Here is a 23,747-nt window from a genome sequence, read left to right as displayed (position 1 = left end):
CAAGAAAGAAATTTTTCTATGTATTTTTTAAGTCACCCAGTTATTATGGGTTTAAGTTGCAGTAAAGCTTGAGCTTGGATGCTGTGGAGGGAAAAAGAAAAATACAATGGAAAGGAGACTGGATCTCTGTAACAGGTTACTGCAGCAGGTTTGCTCATGAAATTCAGGCTCTGCCACGGGATGCTTTTAAGAGACATTTACATGAAAACAGATCAGGAAGGGCAAAGATGGAGCTGAAACTGCCTTTCCATATGGTAAAGGGTTGAATAGTCTCTCCAGCTCATCTCTCTAGCTTCCTTCTAGTCCTGTGACTCATTTAAATAAAGAAATTAGTAAATTAAATCACCCAGAGTATTTTACTTCTGCTTGGGCCTTGTGCCATTTTGCCTCTTCACATAAAGGTGTACTGTGTCTTAAGGTTTGAGCCATATAAAGAATACATTTTTGCACACTACTATTAAAGAGCATTTTGCAGGAAGAGAGTTTAATTGTATAAACAGCCCCATTTGTTTGCAGGGAAAAAAAAAAAAAAAAAGAAAAAAAAGACAACCTACCTCTCAGTGAAATTCTAATGGTCTTGTCTTAAAAAACATTGTGAATAATGCATACAGTGAATTTTGTTCGGTTTTTACCTGGACCAGCTGCAAAATGCTGGAGGCAAGTATGTACTTCAAGCTGAAATCATTAATAGCAGTGAATTTGCTGGGATAAAAATAATGATAATAATAAAGCAATATACCAGTATAGGGAATCACTCACATTCTGTGCAATGTATTGGAAAATAAGGTGTTCTTAAGTGCAGTTCATACTGAGTTGCATCTTTTTGTATGTCATTCTTGACATGAATCCTTGGGATGATTATAGAGGATAATATGATATGCACATTGACATGAATAGGTATAACACTTCATCTCAGTGACACCTCATGACTGAAAAAGTCAGAAAGATTACTGTACTAGAAGCAGCTGAAAGTAGTCTTTAAAATAGCAAATATAATTCTTTAGTTTACAGAATTCCCTGAGTCTTGTAAGAAGGAGTGAAATATTGATGTTTTTGAGAAGTGAGCTGTGGATTTTTAAACATCTTCATTTCTGTCTGAGTTACTGTGCACGTACTAAAAACTAAGTACATGATGAACTGATGTTTTATGATGTTTATTTATTATTATTTATTTATTTATTTTTATTATTATTTAAACGTTATGTTTATTATGATTTAAAGACTCAATAGCTGTAATTGGAAAGCAATCTATAAATTATTGCAAGATTTGCATTCATTTTGACCTATGTTTACATAGGCCAGGAAGAAATAGAACAGGGTTGTAAATTAGTACACAGGCCTATACTGTAGCATCAAGCAGGTTTAGTAATTTGCTATTGTGTTTTTATGCACAATACATTTCATAGCTCTGTTAATGTATCAGAGACTGAATGAGAATATCTTTTAAAATTAAAAAAAAAAAAAATCCTTAGCAGGTGGCATTCAACTGAAAAAGCAAATCCAGATTGCTTTAAGAATGTAAGTTATCCTATTGCTCTAGATAGGACAAGATTTTGATCTCTAATCAGTGCAAATTTGTGGGAAATTTGTGGGAAATGGTAATCTCACCAGGTAAAGAGCGAGCTGAGAAAGCACATCTTATTAAAACAAGCCTGAAAGGTTATTTTTTAGTTCCCTGCTCATTTACACGGAGCAGACCTGACATACACGTCTTACAGGATCCTGAGGAGACCATTTCTGCCTCCCCAGCTACCATTTCAGCATTGTGATTAGAATATCATGTATTCTCTGATAAAGAGTGTTTTTTTCTTTCCTGCTGATTTGTCACTTTGATATGTGTGTTGAGAACAGAACTGATTCAAAATAGAAATACATTTATTTACCCAGACCTCTTATCTTTGCTTTAGTGTCTTTGCAAAGCCAGAGACAGAAATTTAAGTGTCCTGTTCTCCACAGATGTGCCTTGTCTGACTAACCACTCCAGCCTATTCACATGCTCAACGTGTGTTCCATGTGGCCCTGAGCTGGTAGACCACATCTGTAAAATCTATAACAAAGATGATCAGGGGGAGAAAAAAAACCAAAAAACTCCCCTATTTCCTATTTTTTTTTTGTGTTAGTTAAGGAACAAAGTGTTGCTCAGAAGCAGAGAGGTTGCTCCAGTTGAGGCAGTTTTTAAGATAAGATCATTAGTAATTCATGATTCTTTTTTTGTTTGGGCAAAAAAAGGGGGAAATAAGGAGTGCTCTTGACTTACCAGGCTAATCAATGAGGTGAAAAGTGAAAATCTCGCTTTGTAGGACAAATTTTAAATCTGTGTAACCTTGTATCCTTATAACTTGGATGTTTTTCTTGGTCTGTTCATATGGAAAGTTAGAAGCTTCCAGAAAAAAAAAAAAAAAAGACAAAAAAACACCCAACCAACCAATAGGAACAAAAATAAAACAAAAAACTCAACATCCTGAAAATATAAGACAAATGTAATTTAAATTAATTTTAAAGTAGTTTATTTTCAATTTAGTTGTCAGAATTTTACACTTTTACAGAAGACAACAATCTAGATATACTTAAGTGGTATGAGCTTGAGATAGAGAGAAGCTTTGTCTTTTCTGTAGTAAAAATTGGACTTCGTAAAACATTTGACTGTTATTTTGAAGATAACACGAGCTTTTGAGATGTGAGCAATGACTCTGTCCATATTATCCAATTCTAATAATGTTTTCCAAGCTGCTTTAATAGACACTGACTAAATATCTTGAGTCAAGCTTTGGAATAGGGTGCTTACCCAGTGTGGGGAGACTTCAAAATTGGTTTGGCAAAGTTGGCAGGCTAGGTGCAGGGACTATTTTCTGCCTCAGATGGTGAGGATGGGCTGGGCAACCTATTTCGCTTCTCACCTGGGTGCATGAGAGTTGAAGAGCACCATGATTGGTATAAAACCCATGCAACATTTCTACTAGCCATGTTGCCTGATTAAAAAAAAAAAAAAAACACTTTTTTTTTTTTTAATCAAACAGAAAAAATCAAACAAACAAATGAAAACCAACAATTTGTACTTCAACATGTCTGTATGCCCTCCTGTGTGAGCCTGCACGCTCCCTGTTTAGGGGTGGTGTGGGAAGGGGAAGGACTAGATAATTTGTACAGAAGAGATCCACATGAAAGATCAGTGGGAGGGTATGTAGATTGTAACAAAGAAAGAGTAAGGGAGGTAAATCCTCTGAAAAGTTTTTACTGGTAGTATTAGTGTTATTTTTTCCTGAGTGCATATGAGAGAAATTTATACGCACTATGTATAGTGTCATACAGTCTGAGTTTGGGGAATTTTATATAAGAGGAGGTATGCAACTAATTGATATTGAAGAAGAAAATGGAATAGAACAGGTGGAGGGGGGATCCACCTCTGGTAAAATCTGGAATAGGAATTTAGCTGTTATTTTAACTTGCATCAATATTTTATTCTCATTGTTTTCATTTGGATTTCTGCTATAGAAGTGTTATAGAAATCATGCCTAAAATGAAGCACAGTTAGGAATATTTAAAAGCAGTCATTGAAACATTGTTCTTAATCATTAGATTCTTTTATTCCATTACAGTTCTCTGATACTTAAAGTCGAACACTGGACTGTAGTTCTCTTTAAAATTGTGGCTATGTAACTTAGAAATATTTTTTTAAGGTAAAGTTTCTGCAATAAAACTTTTTAAAACTTCCAGTGTATGACTCATTAAAGGTGAGCTAATAACAGTAATGTGAAAAAATATTGACAATAGTTGTAATTTTATGCAAACATTATTCCAGGTAGGGGGTTGTCAACACTTTTTTTTTTTTAAGTTGACAAAAAATACTAGGCTCTGAGTGTCTTTTAATTCACATCTTATAATTTTTAAACTGCATCACCTAAGCTTTTAGGCTAAAGAGAGGTGTTTTCCATTGAAATACCCATTGTTATTGCTGTAATTTTTTACTTGGAGGCTGTGTTAAAATGAACTAATTACCTACAGTGCTCTGTCTCTTTTAATGCTTGCCATTGTTGGAAACCACAGTCATTTCTGTATTTGCACTTATGCACTAGGATAGCATTAGGAGAGACATCAAAATGGAGAAGAATTTAAGTTGCTATGGATTTGGATATTGTTTGGACCTCTATATGATGACTCCATTAAAGCTACTGTGTATAATTCTACAAAAAGTTCTGACTAAGTTGTCATTAGGTCCAGTAGGGCCAGTGTGGTTTTGTTCTAAACGTTCCAATATGTGGCCATGTATACTAACCTCTATTCAAATGCTTTGTTTTTCAAAATACTTCTTGTTAGCATCGTGCTAAATGTGCAATTGCTTTATGGTACAGCCTGAGAATACAACTTTTATTACTCTTTATTAATTTTAGTCAGATTCTCATCTTATATTTTTTCATTAAAAATATATCATAAAAAGCTAAAGAGATCCAGTAGACAATACATGTTAAAGAAGTAGATGTTATATGAAATTCTGTGCTAAGAGAACAGTTAGTTGGAGAAGAAACCAGAACTATAAGTCACTGAAGCCTGTTCCAGAATGTAACACGAATGAAGAAAATATAGTTAAATGTGAATCATCCTGTTGATATACTGCAATGTAATTATGATTTTGAAAAACAAGATGGCTTCATGCATTACTTTTGTGAATGAACTGTATGGAGTCCATTTTCCACAGTAAAAAAAATGGAGTGGTAAAATCTTTATGTCAAAGCACTGGAACTAACTCAAAAATAGCAACCTGGACAGAGAGGGAAAGGGAATCACAGAATCGTCTGGGTTGGAAGAGACCTCCAAGATTATCTAGTCCAACCTCCGTCCTGACACTAACAAGTCCTCCACTAAACCATATCACTAAGGGCTACATCTAAACGTCTTTTAAAGACCTCCAGGGATGGTGACTCAACCACCTCCCTGGGCAGTCCATTCCAATGCCTAACAACCCTTTCAGTAAAGAAGTTCTTCCTAACATCCAACCTAAACCTCCCCTGGCGCAACTTTAGCCCATTCCCCCTTGTCCTGTCACCAGGCACGTGGGAGAGCAGACCAACCTGCACCTCTCTACAGCCTCCTTTAAGGTACCTATAGAGAGCGATGAGGTCTCCCCTGAGCCTCCTTTTCTCCAGGCTAAACAACCCCAGCCGCTCCTTGTAAGACTTGTCCTCCAGACCCCTCACAAGCTTCGTTGCCCTTCTCTGGACTCTCTTGAGCACCTCCATGTCCTTCTTGTAGTGAGGGGCCCAAAACTGAACACAGTACTCAAGGTGCGGCCTCACCAGAGCCGAGTACAGGGGGACAATCACCTCCCTAGACCTGCTGGCCACACTGCTTCTTGTACAGGCCAGGATGCTGTTGGCCTTCTTGGCCACCTGAGCACACTGCTGGCTCATATTCAGCTGCCTATCAACCAGTATTCCCAGGTCCTTCTCGGCCAGGCAGCTTTCCAACCACTCATCTCCCAGCCTGTAGCGCTGCTTGGGGTTGTTACGCCCCAGATGCAGGACCTGGCACTTGGGCGTGTTGAACTTCATACAGTTGACCTCAGCCCATCGGTCCAGCCTATCCAGATCCTCCTGCAGAGCCTTCTTCCCTCGAGCAGATCGACACACGCACCTAACTTGATGTCATCTGCAAACTTACTGAGGGTGCACTCGATCCCCTCATCCAGGTCATCGATAAAGATATTGAAGAGGACTGGCCCCAGTACTGAGCCCTGGGGGACTCCACTAGTGACCGTCCTCCAACTGGATTTGGCTCCATTCACCACAACTCTTTGGGCACGGCCATCCAGCCAGCTTTTAACCCAACAAAGCGTACGCCAGTCCAAGCCACGAGCAGCCAGTTTCTTGAGGAGAATGTTGTGGGAAACGGTGTCAAAAGCCTTACTGAAGTCAAGGTAGACCACATCCACAGCCTTCCCCTCATCCACCAAGCGTGTCACTTGGTCATAGAAGGAGATCAGGTTCGTCAAGCAGGACCTACCTTTCATAAACCCATTCTGACTGGGCCTGATTGCCTGGTTGCCCTGTAAGTGCCGCGTGATGGCACTCAAGATAATCTGCTCCATGAGCTTCCCTGGCACTGAGGTCAAACTAACAGGCCTATAGTTCCCCGGGTCTACCCTCCGGCCCTTCTTGTAGATGGGCGTCACGTTTGCTAGCCGCCAGTCGACTGGGACCTCCCCTGATAGCCAGGACTGCCGATAAATGATGGAAAGCGGCTTGGCCAGCTCCTCCGCCAGTTCGCTCAGTACTCTTGGGTGGATCCCATCCGGCCCCACCGACTTGCGTACATCCAAGTGTTGTAGCAGGTCGCCAACCATTTCCTCATGGATAGTGAGGGCCACATCCTGCTCCCCATCCCCTTCCACCAGCTCAGGGTACCAGGTATCCAGAGAATAACTGGTCTTGCCGCTAAAGACTGAGGCAAAGAAGGCATTGAGCACCTCAGCCTTTTCCTCATCTTTTGTAACTAAGTTTCCCCCCGCATCCAGTAAAGGATGGAGATTCTCCTTAGTCCTCCTTTTTTTTGTTGATGTATTTGTAAAAACGTTTTTTGTTATCTTTAATGGCAGTAGCCAGATAGAGCTTCAGACGAGCTTTGGCCTTTCTAATTTTGTCCCTGCACAGCCTCGCAACATCCTTATAGTCCTCCTGAGTAGCCCGCCCTCTTTTCCAAAGATTATAAACCCTCCTTTTTCTCCTAAGCTCGAGCCACAACTCTCTGCTCAGCCAGGCCGGTCTAGTTCCGCGTCGGCTCGTCTTTGGGCACGTGGGGACAGACCGCTCCTGAGCCATTAAGATTTCCTTCTTGAAGAGAGCCCAGCCCTCCTGGACTCCTCTGCACTTCAGAACCTCCTCCCAAGGGACTCTGCCAACCAGTGTCCTGAACAGCTCAAAGTCAGCCCTCCGGAAGTCCAAGACAGTGGTTTTACTGGTCCCCTTCCTGACTTCGCCAAGAATAGAGAACTCTACCATTTCGTGGTCACTCTGCCCAAGACAGCTCTCGACCACCACATCTCCCACCAGTCCGTCACTGTTTGTGAACAGGTGGTCTAGTGGGGCACCTCCCCCGGTAGGCTCTCTAACCAGCTGCATCAGGAAGCTATCTCCCACGCTCTCCAGAAACCTCCTAGACTGTTTTCTCTGGGCTGTGTTGTGCTTCCAGGATATGTCTGGGAAGTTGAAGTCCCCCACGAGAACAAACGCTGACGATTTTGCAACTTCTGCCAGCTGCCTGTAGAACTCCTCATCCGTCTCCTCATCCTGGTTCGGTGGTCTATAACAGACCCCCACCAGGATGCTTGCCTTGTTGGCCTTCCCTCTGATCCTAACCCATAGGGACTCAACCTTATCATTCCCAGCCTCAAGTTCCTCAACACCTAAACACCCTCTAATATAGAGAGCCACACCACCACCCCTTCTGTGCTGCCTGTCCCTTCTGAAGAGCCTATAGCCAGACATTGCAGCACTCCAGTCATGAGAGTGGTCCCACCACGTTTCCGTGATGGCAACCAAGTCATAGCCTTCCCACTGCACGATGGCTTCCAGCTCCTCTTGTTTGTTACCCATGCTGCGTGCATTAGTGTAGATGCACTTCAGTCGGGCCATTGCCTTCTCCCCTGGCCTTGCCATTGTTCCCCCTGACACAGCTCCAACAAGCCTTATTTCAGCCCCGTCCCCCTTCTTACCTAGTTTAAAGCCCTCTCAACGAGCCCTGCCAGCTCCTGGGCTAGGATCCGTTTTCCCCTTAGAGATAGGGACCCTATCCCTATCTGCGGCCATCAGGCCGGGTGCTGAGTAAAGCGCCCCATGGTCAAAAAAAACAAAATTTCTGTGTTGGCACCAGCCTCTGAGACACGTGTTAATCAGGTGAGCTTTCCGTGTCCTCTCGGTACCCCTCCCTGCTGTTGTAGGGATGGACGAAAACACCACCTGCTCCATCCACTAACCGTCCCAGTCCCCTAAAGTCCCGTTTGATGGCCTTCAGGCTTCTCTCTTCAATATCATCACTGCCAGCCTGGACTATCAAAAGCGGATAGTAGTCAGAGGGGCGAACCAGGTTGGGAAGCTTCCTGGCAACATCCCTGACCCTGGCCCCAGGGAGGCAGCAGACTTCCCTACGGGTAGGGTCAGGTAGACAAATAGGGCCCTCTGTTCCCCTGAGAAGGGAGTCGCCTACTACGATCACCCTTCTGTCTTTCTTGGTGGAGGAATGATTCGTTTTGTACTCTGGGGACTAATTTATAACTATGGAATTACAAACAGTAGTATGACTGGTTCCTGGTAAACATGCAGGTCTAAAATAGGTCAATATCTGACTGGGGGACCTCATCCATGCAAAGTTATAAAACATAACACTGGTGAATAAGTAAGCTATACACTCTTAGAAGAGGCTAATATCTATGTCCAATTGTATTTATTAAAGATAATTTAGCAATTTCTGCAGAAGTATGGATGTCAGGATAATTTTTGTTTGCTTTCTACTTGGAGTAGCGGCGTTCTGTCTACATAAATCAGCTCTACCTTTGTTTGTGTTGGAAACTTATTCCCATCAGTTCTTAAACTGTTTTGCCATGTGGATGTGCACTGTAAATACCATTGCCATATTTAATCACAGATGTGCTTTTTGCAGTGCATGAGTCATTCTTTCGTTCTGAAGTAAACAGAGCACTTGGAGATGCCACGTATTAATGCAAAGTATTAGGTTGAAATTATATTTAAAGGCTTCAATACAATACAGTTAAATGGTCTCTTTTTGTCTCAGAGGCAAGAATAGAAAAATGTAGTACATAATAAGAATTTTAACTATAGTTCCGCTTTGTACTATCTAATGCCTCATGGCATGATGTTGAGAAAGGCATACCTCTGGGAATCATATAGTAGGACTGACTAGAGGATAAGATCTAGGTGCTGATAAATATATGTTCTTCCAATCAAAAGTAATATCTCCTTTCATCCTGTGTGCACTCGTTTCTTTTTTTTCTCCAAGATTCTTTTTTAATTATTTCTTTCTTCCACTATGTTTCAGATAGTTGCTTAAATATTCCCAGGAAAGTTACAAGTTACAAAGCTGTTAACAAATTATTACTAATTACCTCACTAGAAGAAAAAAAAAAAAAAGTATTTTTACATATATTTCTCACTGGCATGACTGCTAGCTTCAATGGGTTAACATGAATTACATTTGTTTTCAATACTTTGAGTGAAGTGCTTTCCAAAGAGCAACAACATTGGTAATAATATTCAATTGTAGGTATGTTATATGAGGGATTGGATAGCTAAACAGTTTTTTAAAATTTATATCAAGACACTAGAAAAACATTGTTTTTGGTATTATCTCTGACTCCTATGCCTTCAGCCAAGAATTTGGTCTACGGTCTGTCTCTAGTGCAGATGGGAGATGTCTTAAACTTGAAACCTACAATGTAAAAAAACATAAGAGCAAAATGGAGGCACTACTTGGAAAACCTAAAATGTTTAAGTATTTTTCCTGCTAACTTTATTTTTATTGCACTAATGGGAAAATTGTGCATTTCTTAACTTGCAGAAGGGAAGATGTGTTTGGGTTTGAAAGTACTTATTGATGCCATACATACCACTGATTCTATTTCACTTAATGCAGCACAAGCAGTGCACTGAAAACACAGTATTCAGCTTTGCAACACTTAAAAAGAAAAAAAAAAAAACTTGAAAGAGGAAATGTTTTGGGGCAGAAGAAGTTTGTAGGTTTAGATATAAACGATGGTGGCAATTTTAAACTAACCTTGTAAGTTCAGTAAAACTTCAATTCTTTTCTGAGGAAAGTGGCAATTGAGAAATGAAAGTATGAAGTATTCCTAACTTTTCCTTTGGAGTTTCACTTCACAGCTTCAATGGTTTCTTTTGAGTTATCACTTGAACTTAAAAAAAGAAAACTTTGTAGTAATTTTTCTCGAGTTATGAATTTTAGGCCTCTGGTACTCATCTTTTTCTGTAAGGACACCTACATTCTGTAGTGTAGTCTCATGGTAATTTGGCAGCCCCTGGTAACAAAGAAATATGTAGAGATTTTTATGCATCAGTACTGTAAGGGAAAAGAGTGGAGAATGGCAAGGGAGCATGGTGAGAAGTCTTACAGGATTGCAAAGAAAAGTAAAGCATATATTTTTTTAATATATATATTTATTAATTTTATTTTCTGTATGAGAAGATATCATTCCGATAAGACTTGTAAGACTTGCAAATCCACTCTGTTTGTGTGTTGTTGTGCGTCATCCTCCCTCCACCCCCCCCCCCGCACCTATTCAAGAAAGATAAAGTGACACCTTTTTCATCATGTTTGCAAGAACACAGCAAGCTCTGTTGCCATGCAAAACACCTCTCAGAGCATCCAAGAGCTGATGTCTGCTCATAGGCAATGCCTCCACCTTAGAGTGGTACCAATACACCTGAGATGGTTTATGTCCATGAAGTTTGCACACCCTTAGCCAAGATGAAATTTTAAAATGCAAAGTGGAGAAAGGATGAACAAGAAAGCTGTTCCAGACTGAAAAAGGGGATCAATGACTACCCCTCCTACACACCAGTGACCTGTTATTATCAGAAGTGCAACCCAAATGAGTTACATCCTGAATTATGCAGATGCTCAATGATATTAACTCCCAGTTGGAGGAGTCAGGTTCTGGCTCACACATTAAGCCTATTATGGGTGAGGATTGTTATGACTAGCATCAATGGATGTGGACAATACTATCTCAGTGAAACAACTGTGAGGGAAATCCACAAAAGATCTGGCAGAGCTGGCTCTCCGAGAAATACAAAATAAAACACTAGTTTTCTTTGCATCTGACTTGTTTATGGTTATATACCAAAAAGTACATGTTGAATTTCAGTTCACAAATGAATGACGGTCTGATTGGTTTCTTTGAAAGGACAGGTGAATCTAATAATTGTTTACAAATAGCCTAAGCTTAATTTATCAGAGTTTTAAAGGAGGTGACTCTTGTATGGGCTAAGGTCTCTTTAGATAAATCAAGATATGCGACTGTTTAGAATTCATGAAGATCGGTTCATGAAATGAATTTTGGTCACTGTTAAAGTGGTTAGAAGCAGTAATGTGGAGAAACATCACTGGCACAGCTGAGATAGTTCTGATTTTAATAGCGAGATTAGTTCTTTATTATGTTTTTCTTGTGTAAGAAGGTCAAATAACTAGATAGGTTTAAATACACATGCACAAGAACCATATTAAAGGACACTCCTGTTGAGTGCTGTTTGTCTCTGCAAGTGGAAATCCTGCTCCTTTTTTAAAACAAAACAACAACAAGAAAACAATGTGGTGGTAACCAGTATTTTCCATGTTAGTGGTAGAGGAAAATGTCTTCAGTAAGCAAGTGTACACATGGAACCTGGAACTTTTATAAATTAATTGCTAAGATTAGTAAATAAATCAGATATTTATTAAATGAGTTATTTAGGAAAACAAGTGTATAAGGATATATTTCGGGTAAAAAATAAAATGGATCATCCTAGAGGTTTTGCATTTAACTGTTCAGGAGCATGCCCTGACTGGAAATAATACTTTACCTACTACTGGACAGCCATAGAGACAAAGGTACCGGGCAAGGAAGTGTAACTACGCTGCCTTTATGTATGTCAAGAGGATGAAGGCAGAACAAATATTTTAAACCTTAGCATTTAAGCATGAAGATGATGGAAGTGATTATGAAATAGTAATGGAAAAGTTTGAATATTTTATCCCCAAACGGAGCACAATTTATGAGAGCACATTTCTACTAGAGGAGCTAAAAGCTTGGGGAACAAAGGAAGGCTGATTTGGCAGGAATTACTGCAAATCTGAGAAGGATAAACAGGAGCATGTCAAGGACAACTGAATTGCTAGTTTCTTATGTGCAAAAGCTTCCTAGCATGTAAAAATGTAGGTAGCTAATATAGCTAGCTAAGGATAATTTTCTAGTTAATCAAAGGAAAATAAACCACAGAATCATAGAATGGCTTGGCTTGAAAGGGACCTTAAAGACCTTCCAGTTTCAGTTCCAATGCCCCTGCCATGGGCAGGGACAGTTCCCAATAGGTCAGGCTGCTCAAAGCCCTATCTAACCTGGCCTTGAACACTTTCAGGGATGGGGCATCCACAGCTTCTCTGGGCAAAATCATTAAGTAGATATGATACCAGTGTAGAAGACAAGGAATTATTAATCACAAATAAATACATTATTTTTAAATTCTTGTCTTTGACAGAGGAGTGCAGCATAATCCACATCAAGGTCAAAGTGTAGTAAGGAAAACGTACATGAGGAGAGCCAAATTCAACATATGCTTTACAGCGGCATACTTTGAAGTCATTAACCATAAGAGAGTGAATTATATTGGGAAAAATGATAGTGTTGTTCAAGAGACTTGTATGGATCAATCATTACTGCCTACTTTACTTCAGCTAGTCATTGGAGCTGAATCACATTTTACGAGTGAATGAGTATAATGAGGCCTAAATTTACAGGAAATGAGAGCAGGTTCTTCTGTGCATATTGTTGTTTTTTGACCAAAGAAATTCTCTAAACATGTGCTACTTCAGCCTTGGTCCAAACCTAGAAGTTTGTTTGCTTTCATTCCACTGTCTGTGTACTCTGCTGGGATGGCTTGCTCCTTTTCAGGCTAGAGTGTTTAAACGCAGTCATCCTTAATTTATAGCATGGCCTTGTTATCAAGAAAGGTGCTGTAGTCCCAAAGGACTTGCCCTCAAGCTGGAGAAATGGGCCAAATGTTGATCAGAATACGATGAATCTGAACTGGCAAAGGTAAAACTCCGATGTGTATTTGGCTTAGTTAGGAGAAACTTTGGGTTGAAAGAGTAAGGATAGCCTCATAGACAGGGAGCAAGGACCCAGAATAAGCCTCTGTTAAATGTAGGGTGGTGCTGGATTCCACAGACAGGAGCAGGGAGTTGGCTGTGTGCGGGGCAGAGCAGGCACTTGGGAGACACCTCTGCAACGCTGGCAGCTGCAGCCTGGTTGGCATTGTGAATGCATCCGAAGTGAGCAGAAATGAGCTGACAACAGGCAGCTGAGGGGTAAATACATGGCAGAAGAGGTTTTTAATCTGCTTGACATAGACAACAACAAGAAAAACGTTGTTTTAAACCTGAGGAATGGGAGGTTGTTATGTTTGCTGGGTTGAGGATGGGTACAGGATGTATACAGCATGCCATATGGGAGATGCAGTTCCATAAATGTTTTTTTTGTTTTGTTTTGTTTTGTTTTTTTCCTGCTGCGTTCTTATTGATCTTCACCTTTCCTCAGGGTCACCCAGAAGTAAACTAGGTGAATGGTGGCAGTGCTGACCCTGTCTTCTAAGCTGATCTGTAAAATCAAACTCTGGCAAACTCAATGAAGGAATTTGCATCACTAAACCAACCCAGAGACAGGGCATAACAGAAGAGACCTTTCTTGACAAAACTATCTTAGTTTTTCTTGACTGCTTTTCCAACATTAGCAAATTTTCTGATGGATTTTGTCAGAAATTACTGTCTTTCCCCTTTACCCCCCCTGTTTTCTTAGCTACCTCAGTTTATTAAATTTTACTTCACTCTGCACTCTGAGCTGGCACTACCCACTTGGAATGGTTTGTTGCTAGCCTTGCCATAATAAATAGACAAGAGGAAGAATCAAGACTGTGCCATTGTATTGCATTATCGTCTAGAGATTTGAATTCCAGCATTTTTATGCATGCTTTGCAGCTGCTGTTATTTGTGATTGGTGTCAGCCTACTGAATGGTGGGAAGATTAGTTGAGCAAGTTGGCAGGGGCATAATCAGCTTTGGTGAGACCGATAAGAGACGTTCCTCTGCTTGTCTGTTCTTTCGTCTTCACTTGTGTTAAACTTCAACCCACTGCACAAATTCTGCCCATTTTCCCCCTTTTGATCTGGCCCTCTTTTCTCTCCATTTGGCACTATCTTTTCCACAGGAAGCAGATTATTGTGGCACATAAAAACAGAGAGGCAATAGCAGTTTCAGCAGATGTTGCCCAGCATGCTTGAAGCGCAAAAGCATTCCCTGTAACAGGAAAACAGTGAAGTTGATACCTAGTGCTTTGTCAGTACCAGGGGTCAGGCATGCCCTGGGACTGTGTGACTACACCAGCAAATTTATAACTTGGCACCTCTCTCAAATGGGACTTGGCGTTAGTTGGAAAAAGTTGGTCTTGATGGTTTCAGGGAAAGAGTGCTTCTGTCATTCTTTGCTTGACATTCAATTAAGATTAAACGGAAGTTTTCTGGAACTGTATCATAAGATTTAGAAACAGGGATTTGTAACAGAAATCACATTTTTCATCAAGTGTTGTTTTGTGTATCAGATGAAATGTAGAGTAGTTCTCACATGCCTGGTTGGGAGCACCCAAACAAAACAGTTGGGAGATTAATGAGTCTTGTGCTGGAAGGCATTCTTCCAAGAGAAGAAGGTACTTTGCTATTTTATCTCCTAGCCACAGGTGTATATTTGGTGTTAATAGTGCTCTTGAGATCATCAAGAGGAAAATGCCAGAGGCACTGCAGGATTTGGAATGGCTAGTCATTTATTATCCTCATGTACAGTCACTGTGAGAGTAATATGCTAAATTGTCTACCATACAGTGAGGGTGGGGAACAGGATCTAAAGCTTGCTGCGAACTGCCTGCTGTGACAGAAACAACTTTTTGTTTGATTTCTTTACAAAGGAACGGGCACAAGTCCAACTTCAGAAGTAGAGTTAATAAAGACTTGGTGAAAAGATTGCTACTCTTGGAATGATTCGGTGCCTATCATCTTAAACTTCTTAAAAATACTATAGCTTTTGAACAAAGTCCCAGAAAGTGAAAAGGCCCGTCCCTGGAACCAGTACAAGAACAAGCTTCCAACAGAGGGAAACAACTCTTCTCCGAAAGCATCAGAGATTAACTTGTGACTTTCTGAAATGATAGCTACTTGTAGGTGTTGGTGCCAGAAGGTGAGGATTATAGGACGCAGTACTGAAACATCCCGGGAGGCAGCTGAGGCCATCTGTAGACTGCCTCAGTCTTAGGATCAATTTCCTCTGATAGGGGAGTGCCTTTTTGTGGTACTGGCATATAGGGTGAAAATCAGATACATGAATTACCACTGAAGTCTTGTATTCACTGCAAACCCTGGATTAACAGTAAAGGCTTTAAGACATACAGGCATTTAGGCAATTGAGGAATTGTTCAATATTGCATTATGGCACAGCAATGAGGCATGTGCTTTCCAGACGACTTCTTGTTCAGAGAGCATCTGAGCACCCTAGGAGTGTGAATTGATACAAATTTCAGTGACACAGATCAAATACTAATCTTACCTCTGTGATTTTTATGTAGGGAAGGAGACTAATGCAGGCAGTATTGCTAGTGGTTGAGGAAATACGATCTTGTAAAAGAGCTCGGTGTGACCTGATGCTAGTATCACGGTAGATCCAGCAGAGACAGACCCATAGTTTTGGCGTATTCACACAGAAGGAGGAAGATTGAGTTTGAGTTATTCTCTAATAACTGTTGCATTTTTGATGCACTAAATAGATATAACAGAAGAAATTTGAGCTTCTCTTCCCAAGGAAGTGTCTTTAGCAGTAGGTGGTGTGAGCAGCCTTTTACTCCCTCTTCTCTTAGTGAGTTTTGATTTATTCAATTTAAAGAGGAATAGCTAAATTTGAATAGCAGCATATTTTCCCCATGTTCTAGGGGAGTACTTGTTCAGTGTTTATTTGCTCAGCGCCATAAATGCTGGCTGTTCCTGGTTGTGCCAGTGAGGAGATCTGGGGTTATCTCAGCAAGAAATTTTCCTGGTAAAAAATTCCCTGTGTTAAGTTTGGCTAGTGAATTAGGGTTAGAGCATTACAGTATTTTAGGTTTACGCACATAAATGGCTGTGTGTTGCTATCTATAACCTGTCAGAGATTTGAATCTGGTAAAGCCTGGGGACTCAAAATGTGTAAAATATAAGGGGAAAAATATCTGGCTACAGTCAACAACAGCTTCAGATACTTAAAACACAGCTTTGCCCCATTTCAGCAGTTTGAAGGCCCAAGGTCATAAAAAAAAAAAAAATGTATCAGATGATTTGCTGCTCATCTACACTTTGTCACAGTAGAGTAAAATTTTTCTATGGCTAATATAACTTTTACATCTTCTGCTCTACTGTCTGCACAGGTCTACATTCAATGAGAGGATCCAGTTTTAATTGTGTTAAATTATTAATCCATAAATGCAATTTAGAATAATCGTTAGTTGACAAATAGTACAGATTTCAGAAATTGAAACAAATTCATAGAATAACTAAGGTTGGAAAAGACCTTCAAGATCATCTGGTCCAACCATCACCCCACTACCAATGTCACCCATTAATAGACCTGAGTAGCATCACAGTGTCACAAAAGACATTTGTGTACGTTTTTATAGAAGATGTATTTTACATGAACAAATCTGCAATTAGGAGCAAGCTTGGGTAGGACAGGATAACAGATTATGTTGGCACAGCCGCTCCGATATTACTAGTCTGTCCTGTCTTTCTTTGTAGTGCATTTTCTATCTATTTCAAAATGTATTTTATAATAAATTCCTAAATAAGTATATCAGACAAAATAAATGGATACACAGATATGTAAAAGTTTTACAATTCTTATTTGATAAAATGTGAACATTTCATTAAAAAGAAAAAAGCAAAAAGTGACAAGATAGAACACGTGCTGCAGAAATTCTTGCCACATTTTCAAAAGCCGGAAAGCTTTTGAAGGTCTCTAAGTTTCATTTAATGGAGCATGCTAAGTATACCAAGTTCTCTCTTAACAGTGTTCAGACATATGTGAGAAATTGTAAATGCTTCTGGCAGGATGGTATAAAAGACCACTATCTAATCTCTCATTTAAAAGCATTAAATGTATGTATGACTTTTTAAATATTAAAAGATACTTTTTGTAAAACTGTTACATAATTTCCAGAGCTCAGCAAGAATAACATTTTCTTAATATCCAAGCAAATTTTTAATTGTTTTTTAAGTAAGTTGCCATCCCTGTACTGTTCTCAAAGATGCCAAAAAGTGAATTACAGTAGTTATCCCTGTAGCAGAAACAGAAGTACTGGAGGCATTGAAATGCTCACTTTCCAATAAAGCTACAGGTAAAGGTAGTTTCCCCCTTTCCATTTTACAACATTGTTAAGGCTTGACTGAGTAGAGTTCTTAAATAAAAATGAAAAGACTAAAACAGTTATCTCATTTTTTAGTTTTCTCAGACATTGCTAAGCATTGTTTTTAAAGAAAAAGTTCCTTTAGAGAGTATCAGTTAGAGCTGGAATGTAAATGGACTGAATTTTTTCATAGATTAAAAACTTACTAACAAAATCATTTTCCACAGTAGAACAGCTGTCATAATGGATATTTTCAAAGATTAAATTTACAGTAGAAAATGTCTTTTAAGGTACATTCAGTTGGCAGTTATTTTGGTTGACATGATTCTGTGCCCACGTTAATACAATATTTTGTTTTTGAGTAGTACCGTAAGCATATTTTTAGTGATGAAGGCCGAAGTTCATAGATTGGAAAGAAAGTGATAGTGTAGAGTGAACTTGCTTAGAGTTGTAAAAGCTTTCATTTAAAAATTATGCACAAAATCCAAGCAATTCATGTGCTTATAGGAACCAAATAACATCAGAAACATTCCTTTAATTCATGAAACACATCCGCTCTGACTACCATTCTTCCCTCGGCTATGAGCTGTCTCACTTGAAAAGTAGGGCTGAAGATATATGCAGAGTTGTGGGGCACAGAACATTAATCATTTTTTTTTTTTCTTTGGTACATGTTTTAAGGAGCTTTTGCTGGTCAAAATCATCTTTCTTTGTTGTGAATGTATGGGAAACTTGGATTCACAAGTTTTGCCTTTGAGCTGCAACTGGATCATTATTCTAAAATAGCCTCTATTAGGTGGCTATATAGGGTTCATTAGATCCCTGCATCTTGGCAAAATAAATGTAAGGTATCAAACAGCACCTTATCACATGTCACAGTTTTTACACATGTCAGCAAACAACGTTTCTGTTGAAGCTGGAAATATGACATACATAGACACTGATAAGTCTTAGAAAAGCAGGTTGAGATTCTAGTTTCCCGTGTTGCATAAATCTATCAACGTTAAAGTTAAAACAAGACATTCAAAGTAGTCTTTTTGACTGATATTTTAAAATACAGTTAACTCCATCCTCTGGATGATGCCATGTTCAGCACTGATGAGATGTAAGATCCAATACTCTTATCTCAAAATAAGGTAGGAGAAAAGGAGCTATGTCATACAGTGATGACATGAAATGGGAAGGTATAGCAGATGTTATACAGCTATTCCTCTTATACTCATGCAGTACTTGTTCCAGACTGTAAAAACTTGTTTTTATTTATTTATTTTTTAACTGTCTTTCCTCATAGAACTGCATAAGCTTTCAAAAACAGTAAAATAAGAGTGATTCTTCCATGGAATGTAAGGCAATATGTCTTCAAGATACAAGTTTGAACAAATGTAATAGGTGAATGCATAAATCTCAGTCAGAATATAGAAAAGGAATAATTTCAAGTGTTTTTTGAAATGTTATATTGCCTGTAAAATTCTTTTTTCTTCTAACAGCAACGTTCTCCGTAGGCATCTTATACAAAAGCTACATCCTCTACCGTGATCTGAACTGTGGGCATATTTTGGAGTAATCTGTATAGATTGCACATAACAGATGCAGTTCTGAGAAGTAAGATACTCAGCCTTCCTGTGGAAGTTCACTGAAGACTTTCAATTGGAATGGTTCCCCATGAAACTTTGATTTCTAGTTGTTCAGTTACTTGCCATAGAAATCTGTTTCTCCCCATGGATATGCTATTTGTGTTGTGTCTTCTTGATCTATATTAGAATACTCTCAATAAATCAAGTAAACACAAATGTTTGGACTTGCATTAAGTAAACACCTGAAATGATAATGATATGCTTTGTGACGTATGTTGTTCAGATGTCTTGCTGTGGTTTGGCTTTGCTTGTCTGCTCAACTACCTCTTCCAAACTGCAGTTCTATCACTCACACTACTGAGTGCCTAAAATTAAGGACAGGAGTTGGGAAATTGTGTTTTCTCAAAACTGGGAAGTTTTGTTTTTGTTTGAGAAGATTACTGAAAATATTTCAAAATATTCTGGTGTTGATAGTTGCCTTGCCTTTTTTTTTTTTTTTCCTTTTCCATGTTGGCTTTTGCTGAAAATGTGTTGTGAAATATCTGATATTCCCAGATAGAGAATTTCTATCATTTGTGGGGTGTATTTATTTACTTATTTGTTTGTAAATAAATTTGCTAGGCTGTGTCTGTGTAATAGGCTGGTTTTTCTGTGTTGGGCAAACTTTATCTCAAAATACTGTTTTCTATGATTTTGTGTGTTGCCCATAGTTGTGCAATTCTTGTAAACTATATGAAAAGATGAGGTCTCAGGTGCAGAACAGAGTGAAATACTCTGAAACAGATTTTATTCCACGCCCTCGCCCCCTCGCCCCACACACACACACACACACACACACACTGGTGTTTGTTTGGAACTGATCATGTTGATAATTTTTCTTGAATTCTGATTCAAGATGCTTCAGTTGAGGTTCTTTTTCCTATTCAATGAATAAAAGAAAATGTTAACACAGGTCCTAATTAAACAGAACGAAAATAAGTTGCTGTGCAGTGTTGTGGCAATGGAAGATACACTAGTGTTTTTAACATTGATAGAATGGGGGATTCAAAAATGTAAATAAATAAATAAAGCTAAATTTAATAATAATAATACTGTTATAAACCTAATTCAGAAAAAGGAAAACAAAATAAGATATATCTGATTTGTGAGTTTTATGTTCATTTTAAATCAAAAATGTGCCTGGCATGCCTCTAGAATGTGATGGGACAACAGTGGAAACAGCAATATTTTTGTGACTGTTGGCTTATTATATGGAAGTTCTACCAAAAAGGTTATACCTAGCCTAAAGTACTAAAGGCTTAATGAAAATGTTGTCACTGTATTGATAAATATTTTATTGTAGAATGTCCTGTTGGACAGTACTGTAAGCATATCAAAACAAATATTTGACCTTAACTCTATAATGCTACCATCTTTTTGAAATTACATGCATTCAAGTAGGCTATATCTATAAATTAGGTCTTTGTAGTAGTAGTTTGAATTAGTAATAATGACAGTATCGAATTCCGCAGTTCAAACTGTGGTAATTCCGTCCAGTTACCCCATGAAATAGGTTGCAATTCCCTTGAAAGCCTCTAAGTCAAATTCAGCCATTATGTAAATGATGGCTTAAGTTGATCATAAAAATGGGTGCATTTGGAAATACAGCATGCATCAGTTTAGCATTCGGTAGGTCTGCAAAATGGATACAGCAGCAAAGGCAGACAACAGGAAAAAGCAACATAAATCAGGCGCTTCCCTTCTTAATGTATACTTCTGCCATTCCTAACAGCCTGACAGAATATCAAATCAGTGGAAGTTGCCATATACTCATTTAAAGTGTCTACTGTATGCCGAATCAGTGTAATTTAGTGTACACTTGTTACACTACTTTGGTTTTCCCTTAAATATGTTATATATTTAGCATGCAAAGAATAAGAGCTAATTTCAGTAATGTATGTTGATTAGGCTCTTGTTAGGCATAAATAAGGGTTATCTTGTGCTATATAGTACATTATGTTGTAAATTTAATAGGCACTCTGTCTTCTTCCATTTCCACCCACAGACATTTAGACAAAGAGCAAGAGATGAAACATAACATAAATCTGTTAGCTATGAGCAAAGTCTGATACAAGAAACAACAATGTACTTATTGATTACTTTCAGTGTTTTGACACTGTAAAAACATATAAGAAAACAAGGGTACGGAGGGTTAGAATCCAGTGTTAACACGGATTTTTCAATGAAAATACACAATTATGCATTTTTCAGGCAATTACATAATATATGTGGAGGTGTATGGTTGATAGATTAAAAGGATGAAAGAAGGTAACTAATCTCGATTTGTCAAAGTTTTGTTCCTGGAAAGAAGGAACTTTTCTTGTGTTAATACGGTTTACAAAGTAAATTTTAAAAAGAAAGGAAGAAAATACTTGCAGGGTAAAAGAGCAAGAAATATAATCATCTATAAAAAAAAAACAACAAAAAAACAAGATCTTCAAGGACAACAAAAATTTGGAGAAGGAAAATTTCCACTCTGTATACTGGACTAGATAAAATGACACGGTAAGAACATAGGACTAAAATTGGGACTTCGGGAATTACTGTGTGGAAAAGGTACTAATGGGAAAAGAAAGCTGCTCAAGTACAGAGAAAAGAGAAATAGGAAGGCATTTGGAGAAAGAGCAATGACTAAGATTTATATATATATTTTTTTTTTTTCTGGAATCCGTGAAAAATGTCTATTTTGAAGAAATAGACCTAACACGCATTAAATTCTGGAAGATCAAGTCAGAAACTTTTAATCTAAGGAACAGTTATTAATAACTTTCCACTGTTGTTACTGAAGAGTTAGAATATAGCTGGTTTGCTCAATAAACATATCTATCTATTCAGTTTAAGATTATTTGCATGCTTTGAAGATGCTGTAAACATGTCTGGAAATGACACTGTCCTACAGTTCCTATACAGCAGAGCATGATGAAAACAGCCACCAAAAATACTACATTCTTCACCTGCATTCATACCAGCTAACAGGAAAATACCCATGTCATTTAGAACTAGGCATTTGAAAGTCTGTAAAGGACTTGAAATTCAAATTAGGAACTATGGTTCTTCCAGAAGTTTTCTAATAAATAGATCCTTTTTTTTTTTTTTTTTTTTGTACTGTAATGTGCAAAGAAGAGGAAAAAAATGTAAAGGTAGAGAATATTCCATTCCTTTATTTCTTTATTGTCCTTAGTGCATATTTTATATTTCACTTACAGACACTATATAAGTTAAGAAATAATAATTTTTGTAAAAATGTATGAATACTCAGAATCTGATGAGAGATCACTGAGGCATGATTATTTTTTGCTTCAGCACACAGTAGATTTCTAACCCAGTTCTGTCACTTGAGTGTTAACATTTTGAGGTTTGGTCTATTGCATCAGCGTTTTTTTTTTTTTTTTTTTATTACCATGTTTAAGTTATTTTAGCAGTGCTTTGAAGAAATTTTAAATTGGCCCTTTCACAAATCTCTCAACAGGAATGACTGCCATGCAATTATTGATACAGTCATCTTTTGGTGACAACAGGTTACAGTAGTACTGCTACTTTCAATGCTGTTGATTTCCACTAAAAGCAAACAAGCAACTGAATGAAAATAAGATGATCTAATGTTGATTTTTAAGAAGGTTGGTATATTTTTTTAAAAAAATACACTTCAAAATTATGAATGATAATTTGAATATGCTCTAATGAGAGTTCTGACAGGTGGAAGATATTTGATTCCAGCAGACCTGAACTATCCTGATTTTACACTTTTGCACTTAGTTTCAGAGACAATTTTGCACTTCGTTTCAGGGGCATTAGATGTAAGTACATGGTCATTTTTGTCACTTAATGAAAATTATTGCATTATAAGTGCTTGTATCAACATTTTTAAAGTGCAAACAATTTCCCACGTGCTCAAGATACCTGGAAGCTTTGGCAGTAGTCATAAAGCTGACATCTCAAAACCTCTCTGAAGTCTGGAAAAATCCATCAGGTTTAGTAAACTGTAAACATGTTGCTCATGACTGAAAGAGTGTAAGTCTAAAATTTAAATAATCTTGATGCAGAAAGCAGATATTTAGGAAGAATCAAATCAAACTGAAGGATAAAATGGAATACCTTACAGGCACAGAGCCCTGAGGAAGAACAGTCTAATGCTTATAGACACACTTTTTACGTATTTTGTGCTGTACATGAAGGGGGTGTAATTTTAATGGGTGAAATACCTAACTAATTTGAATAAATGGCTTTTAAGGACTGGCCCAAAAACAAAAACAAAAAAGAACAACCAAACCATCTTGATTTCAGTTACATCTAAGAAAAATATTTTTAGCAACTGCCCACCCCCACTCCCATGCCCCAAACCACTCAAATCCTTGTTTAAGATGCTCATTTCACTGTAATAGAACTGAACTGAAAACCTTTCATTTGAAATAACAATGACCATCTGTCTCTTTTTGCTTCAAGTGAACGCAAATTTCTAAAATATGTGCTGGCATAGGTGATTATGAAGCCTCTAAGGCTCTTTTAATGAGATATGTCTAATAGGGACACTAACTGCAGGACTAAATGCCTTGGTCAGTGTCTTTGAGAAAGAAATAAGGAGTAGTGAATTCCTGAACTCTGGATTACATCATAAGTATAGATATAAGTCATTATTTGAGTAGAGATAACACTAAGGCAGATTTTTCCAAGAAATTGAGGTGTGCTGAGAATGCAGATTCCATTGGTTATTCTCTCTAACTCTCTCTTGGGCATTTGAAATCTCTTCCATTATTATTAACAAAAAGCAGCTCTTCTCAAGTGCAGAATAGGTCTGAATGATCTTTTTTTTCAGTTAAAGGATGTCTGATAAGTCAGTGCAGTAAATATTACTTGTGTTTGTACACCAGGATTCTGGGCTGAGGAAGTGCCATTAAATGGCATACATAATTGCGGGGAAAAAACAGAACAATAAAATCAGATAAACT

This window comes from Anser cygnoides, chromosome 1, assembly GCF_040182565.1.
Source record: "Anser cygnoides isolate HZ-2024a breed goose chromosome 1, Taihu_goose_T2T_genome, whole genome shotgun sequence".
In the NCBI taxonomy this organism is placed as follows: Eukaryota; Metazoa; Chordata; class Aves; order Anseriformes; family Anatidae; genus Anser; species Anser cygnoides.
Note: the sequence above shows the minus strand (reverse complement) of the source record.